The following is a 9,401-nucleotide window of genomic DNA, read 5'->3' on the forward strand; positions in this document are numbered from 1 at the left end:
ATTAGCATGTGCTTAGTGGACCTTACTCAAGGGCCTCAATGTGGTACCTTTCTTTTACCTTGGACTGGTTTTTGATGAAAACTGGGTCATCCAAGTGGTAAGCACTGTCAAGTTTAGTATATTTTACAAGACCTTCTCCTTTCACAAGAATTCCATGTGAAGGTACACGATCCCTTGGCCCAGCCAGCCACGGGGAATCTGCCCACAGATATGCTCCACCTCAAAGAACAGGATGAAAACATTCACATCTCAAAAAGAAAACGTGTTTCTGAGCATAAAACCACCTTCTCCCTCATCCTCACTTCAGTCAGCCACTAAAAACATTGCAAATATTAATCACATTGTCAATACATATCACACCAGAAAACGTGTTTGTGGTTTTTAAGTAACAATCAACCATACAAATCAAATACTGGGAACAACTTGTCTGCAAAATAAAAAGCATGCAAGCAGTGAAATTGAGAATGATTTGGGTGTTGGGTGATCCAGCAGCATGAAGCCAGTGGGCAATGCCCACCTGTGTTGGTGAGTCTGGCTTCAAACCTGGCAGCGAGGGTTTGGTGGGTCCCTGGTGCGTGCAGAGGCTGGAGTGAGGCACAGCTTTGGCAGTGGTGAGGCAGTGGGAGCTGTGTTGGGAAGCACTGGGAGCCCTGTCTGCCTGTGGGAGGATGGCAGGACCAGCCAGCAGGCCTCCCTCTGGAGCCAGGCTGGCATGGCTGTGACCACACCTTTTGTTCCCTGTTAGGAGAAAGAGCTGAAGGCAGAATCTGCTTTTTCACCTCGAGCATTCTGTCTGCCAGCCATGGCCAGGCCATTAATTCATGAACCAGTGTGGGAGGGGAGACTGTGCATATCCTTATCTACACCTTCCGAGGAGTAGCAAAGTCAGGCAAGTGAAACTACACTGTCTCCATTTCTAGTAAATAACTAATTATACTCTTCATAGGGACTGGCATTTAAATCAAATTAGAATGATTACTCTATTGTCCCAGACTAATTGAATGCATTAAAAAAACACAATTTAAAAAAACAAAAAAAAAACCCAAAAACCAAAAGGAAAACCTAACCAAACAGAAAACCCCCCAGATAAGACCACTGTAAAGAGGTGCCTTTGCTCTCTTTGTGAATTGTATAATTAATGGTCAAAGCCAGCTGAAATCATCAGATGACTATCACACTGGAGAGATGGGAAATTACTGGTCTCCCTCAAATTTCCCCCAGCTCTTGAAAAAAAAATCCCCTCTGTTTCTTGCCCTTTTAGAAATATTCTTCCTTATTCCAACTTTCTATCAGCCAAGCTTTAACTCATTCTGACACCAACCATTTGCAGCCACAGCAGTCACTTCCCCTCCTGAGCAGGGACATTCACATGGTTACAGGGAGCCAGTGGTTGAAGCCACACTTAGGAGGAGGAGAGCTGAATTCCTGCTCACCTGAGGGTAGCCAGCAGTAGATGATGTGGGACCAGGTGCTCTCCATGTGATGGTAGCACTGCTGTAAGAGCTGGGTAAGGAAGGAGACCTGTTCCTGCACTTGAAAACTATTTCAAAGTAGCAGGATTTTAGACATCTTCTAGATCAGACTTTGATTGTGGGTGTGAAGAACAAAACACTTCTCTCTGACTGCACCTCTCAGGATGACACATTTTAACAGCACCAAAGTTCCTGGGCTGCTGCAGACAATTAATGCTAGTTGAGAACCAAACAACAACAACAAATTAAAAAATAATAATTGTCACTGTCCTAATTTCTGAAAAATCTCTTTGCCCAGGATTTTCTCCTAGGAAGCTGAGAAGCCTCAAAGAAAATTGAAAACAATAATGATCTGATTTGCTTCTTCTGTGTTTTGCTGCTTTAGAATGTAGTTTAGAGATTGTTTATCCAACATGTGAATTGTTTTAACTTAATGACCAATCATGGTCAAACTGTGTCGGGACTCTGGAAGGAGTCACAAGTTTTTCATTATTATCTTTAGCCTTCTGTCTGCATCCTTTCTCTATTCTTTAGTATAATTTAGTATAGTATTCTTTAATATAATATATTATCATAAAATAATAAATTAGCCTTCTAAAAACATGGAGTCAGATTCATAATTTCCTCCCTTCATCTAGAAACCCCAAAAATACCACAAATAATCAGAAATTTGTTTCCACAACATGCAAACATCACAAGCAAAATACCAGGGGAATAACAAATGAATGATTTTAACAGTCCCTAAATATTTCCAGCATGGCTCACAGGCATGGTCCCTCTTTGGGATTTCTGGCTTCCTGATGCTAAACCCTACAACTGCAATTTGTAAAGAAACCAATCAATACCACTTAATTCCCTGCCTTGGATCCCTGTCCATGAGATGCAAATCATTCCTCTGTCCCTCATGGCAGAGGTAAAATCTGTGCAAATGCTAGGGCGGTAAGCAGGGGGGATGCTTGGCCCCTGATGGAGAGGAATTATCCCTGCTTCTGCAAGTGACTGCCTTGGAACTGCTGGGGCTTCCCACTTGTGCAAAGCCTTCCCAACAGGAAGGAGCTTAGAGCCATGGGGCCTTAAAAGGCAATTTTTTTCCCTCTGTGCTGAGGTCAGGCAGGGGCCTCTTTTGGCCTGGCTGAGCTATGGCTCATGGCTTTGTGGGGTGGCTGAATGTGATGCTGAGCAGGCTATGCTTTTATGTGTAAAGAAGGGAGTTTGTTGTTTCATGGAAGGGTCTTCCCTTAAGCTAAGATCTGATTCTGTTTTTTCCTAAAAAAAAAAGCTTTCTTTCGAGGCAAATTTTCTATATCTCCCATGTACATAAAAAACTCCCCTGAAAATGAAAAAAACTTGTACCATTTTGTTTCTGGTTTTTATGGAGCGCTTAGAGTCTTTCCACTTGCAATTATGTTGACAGATCAAACCCTTCATGATCACAAGTCATTTAAAGCATGAAGCATCAGATGTAGCTACAGTACAGCTCAGAGACTCAAGAGTTTTCAATAAATGCTTTCAAAAATGCTGCAGTCTTCATGAATACTTTACTAGTAAATGAAACCCCAAGAAGCAAAATTTCCTCTATGAAGAAAGAATTTGGCAAATATATTCCCAGGCATGTAAGGGAGGAGACCAACCTCAGCTTCGACTCAGGAGACAAGACTGGAGAAGCAATGCCATGTAATAAACATATTAAAATAATATTTAGTCAGCAAAACTTGAAAGCTACTGTTTAAGGTGGAAAGGATCTGTCTGGTCTTACAAGTAAGCCCTAAAAGGTAAAATTTGATGGCTGTAAAATAAATTCTTCCATATAATCCTTTTACAGCATATCCAAAATTCAATCTCATTGAATGCTTGGGTCTAGGTCGATCTGCTTTATGCAGTACATTTTCTTATGGAGACACAAAGAGTTGCAACACAGCAAAGAGAAAAGGAGCAGAAGGTGTGGAGGGTTTGGTGAAGTCCCTTGCCCATGGCAAGTGGAACTCGGGAGATCTGCTAGGGAAGGGAGCTGCAGAGAAATGTAAACCCAGGCCCTACACAGGAGCAAAAACAACACCCAAGAGTCACATGAGAGACAACTGCTCACTTTGAAAATTTAAAGAGGTTTATTAAACCTTAACAAAAATACAACAAAGGACTGCCTAAGGAAAAAGCTGCAATGCTGGGAACTGCCCCTCGTGCATGCCACATGGCTAGTTCATCTTCAAGATGGATGCTCAGTTTTTTATACCCCTGGGGGTTGCACCAGCCAGCCCTGGCCCCTCCCAAAGTCTGTCAGTCAGCTCTTCTTTGCCATTTTTCAATGGAGACTGCGTTATTGTAACTGGATTGGAGGTGAGATGTTGCCATGCCTCACGCCCTAAGCACCAAGCTTTTCCATTCCCAACTGCCCCATGCAAGGGCCACATGTGCAGCCTTCTTTGTACCTGTCCTAGACAGCCCAGGCTGTCTGATGGTCACAATACAGGGGTGGAAAAAGGAACTATGGGGAGAACAGAGGGCATCTAAACTACAATAACATAACTATACATCACTAAAACTTTTCTTAATATTCACACAATGGTTATCCCTTAATTGCGAGAGCCAATCATCTCGTTATCCATCTATAACAGCCATGTAGAAGTTCTGGCCCTATAAATGAAGACCTTCCTGCATGAGGGGTGTCTGTCCCAAGGCAGCCCAGGTCCCGTGCAGGCACACAGCATGTGCAGGGCTGTGTGACAGCTCTGGCTGGGTGGCTGCTGGCTGCTTCCTCTTGGCACTGCGCCCTGCTCGCACTCGGCGCTGCGTGGGCCACTCTGCGGCTGAATCATTGCTGTGGAGCAAACAGATTTGTCTCTTGGCTCTGCCCTCACCCAATCTATGCTGCAATAGCCACAAAAGCCAGACTTCACTCTGATCACCACCTTTGTTAAGAAAGGTTTTCATTAACCAATGTTTTTATTCCGCAACAAGCTGGTCCCACCCTACCCAAAAGCCACAGGACTCTGCAGGATCAGGGCTCAGGGAGGTGGAAATACACACACAGAGGTGCTGAGTGCTTGGAGCTGGCTCTGCACCTGTTGCAGGCACTCTTTGAGCAAGCAAGAGCAAACTCTGAAAAAAGATGAAGTGCCAAGATCTCCAGCTATTCACTGCTCACGGTAACTTCTCTGAGGTTTCCTTTCCCACAATAAAGCACAGAGCACCCTGCTCTCTCACATGCAAATGCTGGGTAGATAAATCAGCAGACAAAGCTGAGGTATTGGGGTGGGTCGGAGAGTGCACAGGCAGGCCCAGAGGGTGAGGGTGGGCAGGACAGGTTCTAGTTGGAGGCCAGGAACTCCTTGTGTGCCCCAGGGTCAATACTGGCTCCAGTCCTGTTCAATATCCTCATTAATGACATGAACAGAGTGGCAGAGAGCACCCCCGGTACATTTTCTGATGACACCAAGCTGGGCAGAGTGGCTCATATGCCACAGAGTCGTGTTGCCATGCAGAGGGACCCTCACAGGCTGGAGAAGTGGGCTGGCAGGAATTTCATCAAGTTCAGCAAGGAGAATGCAAATCCTGCACCTACAGAAGAACACCCTGCAGGCAGCAGTACAGACTGGTGGCCAACCTGCTGGAAAGCAGCTCTGCAGAGGAAAGGACCTCAGGGTCCTGGTGGACACCAAGCTGAACACCAGGCATCAATGTGGCCTTGTGGCATAGAAGGGAAATGACATCCTGGGGTCCTTTAGGCAAAGTGTTGCCAGCAGGTTTGGGAGATGATCCTTGCTCTCTGCTCAGCACTGCTGAGGCCACAGCTGGAATCCTGGTTTGGTTCTGGTCTCTTCTGTACACAGAGACATGGACATACTGGAGAGAATCCAGCAAAGGGACACAGAGATGATGAAGAGACTGGAGCAAATCTGAGAGGAAAGTTGAGATCTGTGGCTGTTCAGCCTGGAGAAGGCTCAGGAGGATCTCAGTGATGTGTATAAATTCCTGCAGGGAGGGTGCAAGCAGGACAGAGCCAAGCTCTGTGTAGTGGTGTGCAGTGACAGGATCAGAGGCAACAGGCACAACCTGAAACACAGCAGGATCTGTCTGAACATCAAGAAAGACTTTTTCACAGTGTGGGCAATGGAGCACTGGCAAAGGTTGCCCAGACAGGTTGTGTCTTGCAGATATTCACAAGATGTCTCGACACAGTCCTGGGCAATCAGGTCTGGGTGTCTGCTTTAGCAGTGTGGTCAGACCAGCTGCTCCTCAGAGGTGCCATCCAGCCTTCCACTCTGTGATTGCCTGAGGCATTGGTGCATGGAACAGAGCACCCCATGGCAATGCTCATGAAGATGATAACTTTTGCCACAGGATTTCCCTGGTATGTGTTAAAAGACAGCCAAAACCTGGCCATAACATGGCCTAAACATTGACCACAAAGAATAAATGGAAAAGACTCACAAGTCACAAAATATGAGGGTGCCCTGCCTAAAAAATTGTTGTATAGGATCATAGAGATCCAGACTGAATGAAGATGTGCATTTTGGCACTTTTTCCATCACAAACACTCATTTCTGTGGTTTGTGATCGTCTTCTACGTCGGTTGTTTTTTGCTCATGTTGTAGCTGTACGTTATGAATTTGTGTGTGCACATATAGCACTTGTGGCCCTGGAAAAAGAAAAAAAAAACAGATAAAAATAGGACTTCAGTTCTCCAAATTTGCCTTATGATTGTGTTTTTTTAATAAGCATTTAAACATTGTTTTTAACCACAGAAATCAGATACCAAGAAAACTTTCATCTTATTCCTGCAAAAGCAAAATGGAGTTTCTAAGTCATAGCGCAGCGTGGGAGAAAGTGTGTTTCATGCTCACTGGAGGAAGTTATTTTAGAATGTGAATTTCTCTGGTATTTCTCCTGCTAAGGTGCCCTGACCCTCTTGACTAAGAGCTGCCCCTGTTAGCACAGCTACCCCCTCTCTGCAGCCAAGCTTAACAAAGCCACAGCCACATGGAAATAGTGGTGGTTGCATGGCCCACCCCCAGGGCTCCATGCAGGCACATTTTGGGACTGGGGTCAAGGGAATGTGGAAGGAAGCAGCTCCCAGAGCTGCTGCCATGTTGTGCTCCACTGCTTGGGATGTTGAAATGAGCTGTGCCACCCCTCTGACTGTCGTGACTTGGTGCTGCCCCATCATTTCCAGAGCTGGTGCTGCCTGTGCAAAACAAAATCAGTCATAACATGCAGAAGCAGATTTCAGCTGCTTTGTAATTCAGTATTTCCCACTTAGATTTAGGACCAGATTAGGTTTCAAACATATCAAAACTCCAGTAATTGTTTTCTTCAGATTTTTATCACAAATTCATAGGAATCTTCAGATTTTTATTCCTCTACAATTCCCAGGATATCGAGTTAAAGCCTCTAAAACATTGACCTCCCCATGCAGATGCTGTTACTGAATGGATCAATGTCAAAATCAGGGATTCTCCTAATTTCTGCTCTTCTGCCAGATGAATAATGGTGACCTGGGATGCAGGGGCTGAGCTGTGGAAAATCCCTGCCTGTTGCATCAAAACTGAAAGCATCTGGAGATTTTGGTGTCTACACTCAAAGCTTCCTGAAAATGTTTTGCACTAGAAGACAGAAAATGTAACCAAAGCCAATGGGGAAAGCAAGAAGAGAGAGGAGATGATGATACAATGGAAAGAGGAGGCGCAAACTTCCTGCTGTCTCTCTGTGAAGGGGCTCTTACCTCATTTGTTGTGCTGCCTTGCCCTCAGAAAGTCCAGCTCCAAATCATCTCTCAACTCTGGGAAATCCCAGAGGTGTAAACAGCTACCTGAGGGTGCCTTTGCAGACGAAGCAGCAGCCCTGGAGGGAGCACAGTGATGGATCCTCAGCACGTGCCTGCAGGTGCAGCTCCTCCTGAGCTTCCCTCGCCAGCCACAGCCTCCACCAGGGCTGGGCTCAGCTGGTGGCCTCAAGGACCTGGTCCCAGAGGAGCTGCAGCCTGGCTTTTCTGCTGGGCTGGGAAGCAACATCCATGGCAAGGTCTCCAGCAGCAAAAGGAGGCTGCAGGGAGCCTTTGTGGGATGGCAGAGAGTGGTGTGCTCTGAGGATGGTGTGAGAAGAGCCACAGTGACTCTGAGGTGCACATCTGTTCTGAAATACACAACATCTGGTTCTGGAGGTAGCATGTGGAGGCTGCCAGGCAGGGACCTGGCTGGAGACATGCCATGGTCAATGACCATAGGGCACATTTCAGGAGAGAGACCCTCCATGCCAAGTATCTGCACAGGACTCCCCCAGAGGTGTCCCCTGTGTCCTGGCTGGGTCCCTGGCAGCAGGGACACCCCAGGGACAGCAGGTCCTGCTCACCCTGGGATGGATACCTGGGCTGTGGGACTCTGCTTGCTCCCTGCCAGGCCCAGGGAAGTGTCTTTATGCTAACATGGACACAAGAAAGCCTAGACCCAGCTTTGAAGTTGAACCTCACTCCTCCAATCCCACTGGGCTCAGTCAAGGGCGAGTCTCCTCAATGAGATGGCTGCAAACTGGGTGGACAGGGCTTCTCTACCCTGTCTGAGGGGAGATCCCATTTTGGCTCATCCAGGGCTGCAGAGGCAGGGAGTAGGTCCCCACAGGTGGGAAGAGGATCCCCGCAGTGCCCTGCCCCATGGAAAGGGCCTTGCCTGCTGTGCAGTGCGGGGAGGTGCAGCCGTGCTGGGCTCGCTGGAGCCGTGCAAACGGGTGGAGCTGGGCTGCACTCCTGTAGCGCAGCACCTGCTGCACACAGGGCAGGAGCGTGTTTTGCACAAAGAAGAACCCACTTCCTTTGTTCTGCACTGCAAAAAGAAAAATAAAATCAGGTGGAGAGCATTGCTTTCCCTCTGTCTTATTCCCAAGGCCCTGGGCACAGGTGTCACCCTGGACACGGCTGTCCCTCAGAACTTTGGGCTCTTCCAGCTGTTTTTGAGGTTGGTGATGCCACTTGGTCATCCTCCTCCTCTGGGGGAGGAGGGGCTGAGACCCCACCGACCCTCCTGTATCCAGACCCCCTTTACACAGGGCCGGCGCTTCCCGCTCCCGTGGGCTCCATGGGAAGCCCCCATGCCCAGGGCAGGTGGCAGCTCTGGGCCATCAGCACATGATTCCCCGCCTGGGACCTGCAGCTCTCCTTTGAGAGCCTGGCGAGCCCAGGGGACAGGAGGGGCTGTACAAAGGGCCTGTTTGACTGCTCGGAAAAGTCCCGGGCCTGAATTTGCATCACAAACCTCCCCATCCATCCCTGCCACGCACTGGTGATGCCGGCCGGTCCGAGGCGCTGCGGGCCCCTGGGTGGAAGCCAGCGGCATTTTGCTGAGCTTCATCCAAGTGTATTTCCTCGACGGTGTTAATTTGTGGAGATAAAACTCTCGTGGGGGAGACCGTGATGAGGGTGGGCAGGAGCTTTGCAGCGGCGGTGCCGCAGTGAGCCCCGGATCGATGGGAGCAGTGTTTGTTTGTCTCAGCTGCAGCTGTTTGTCCTGCTTGTCAGGGCTTTTGGGAGGGGAAGGGACGGTCCTGGGTCCACCCGCTGGGGTGGGCTCAGCATTTCTGTCGATGTAACAGCTCTCTAATGTTAAATCCATTGGCTGTTTTCACTGTCACGATGAAACAGCTCAAGAACATTCGAGCCCCACCAAGTCTGATTAGCTTAACTAACTCTTGACAGATGTGCAAGTAGAAAACCCCTGTTTTACTAGGGAATATTTTTAATAATTTACTCAGCAGTTATTCTGTTATTAGCTGACCTTTCCCTCTGTGTAATATAAACCCTCGAGCAACAAAAGAATCTCCATTAACAGATAAACTTGTTAGCCAATTTTCACTATTACTCTTGCTGGGTACCTTCAATTTCTAGTAAATTCATGACCATAATGTGTAATTTCCATACAAATGACTCACAGTACATGAGTACAC

Source organism: Molothrus ater, chromosome 2 (genome assembly GCF_012460135.2).
Source record: "Molothrus ater isolate BHLD 08-10-18 breed brown headed cowbird chromosome 2, BPBGC_Mater_1.1, whole genome shotgun sequence".
NCBI classification, from domain to species: domain Eukaryota; kingdom Metazoa; phylum Chordata; class Aves; order Passeriformes; family Icteridae; genus Molothrus; species Molothrus ater.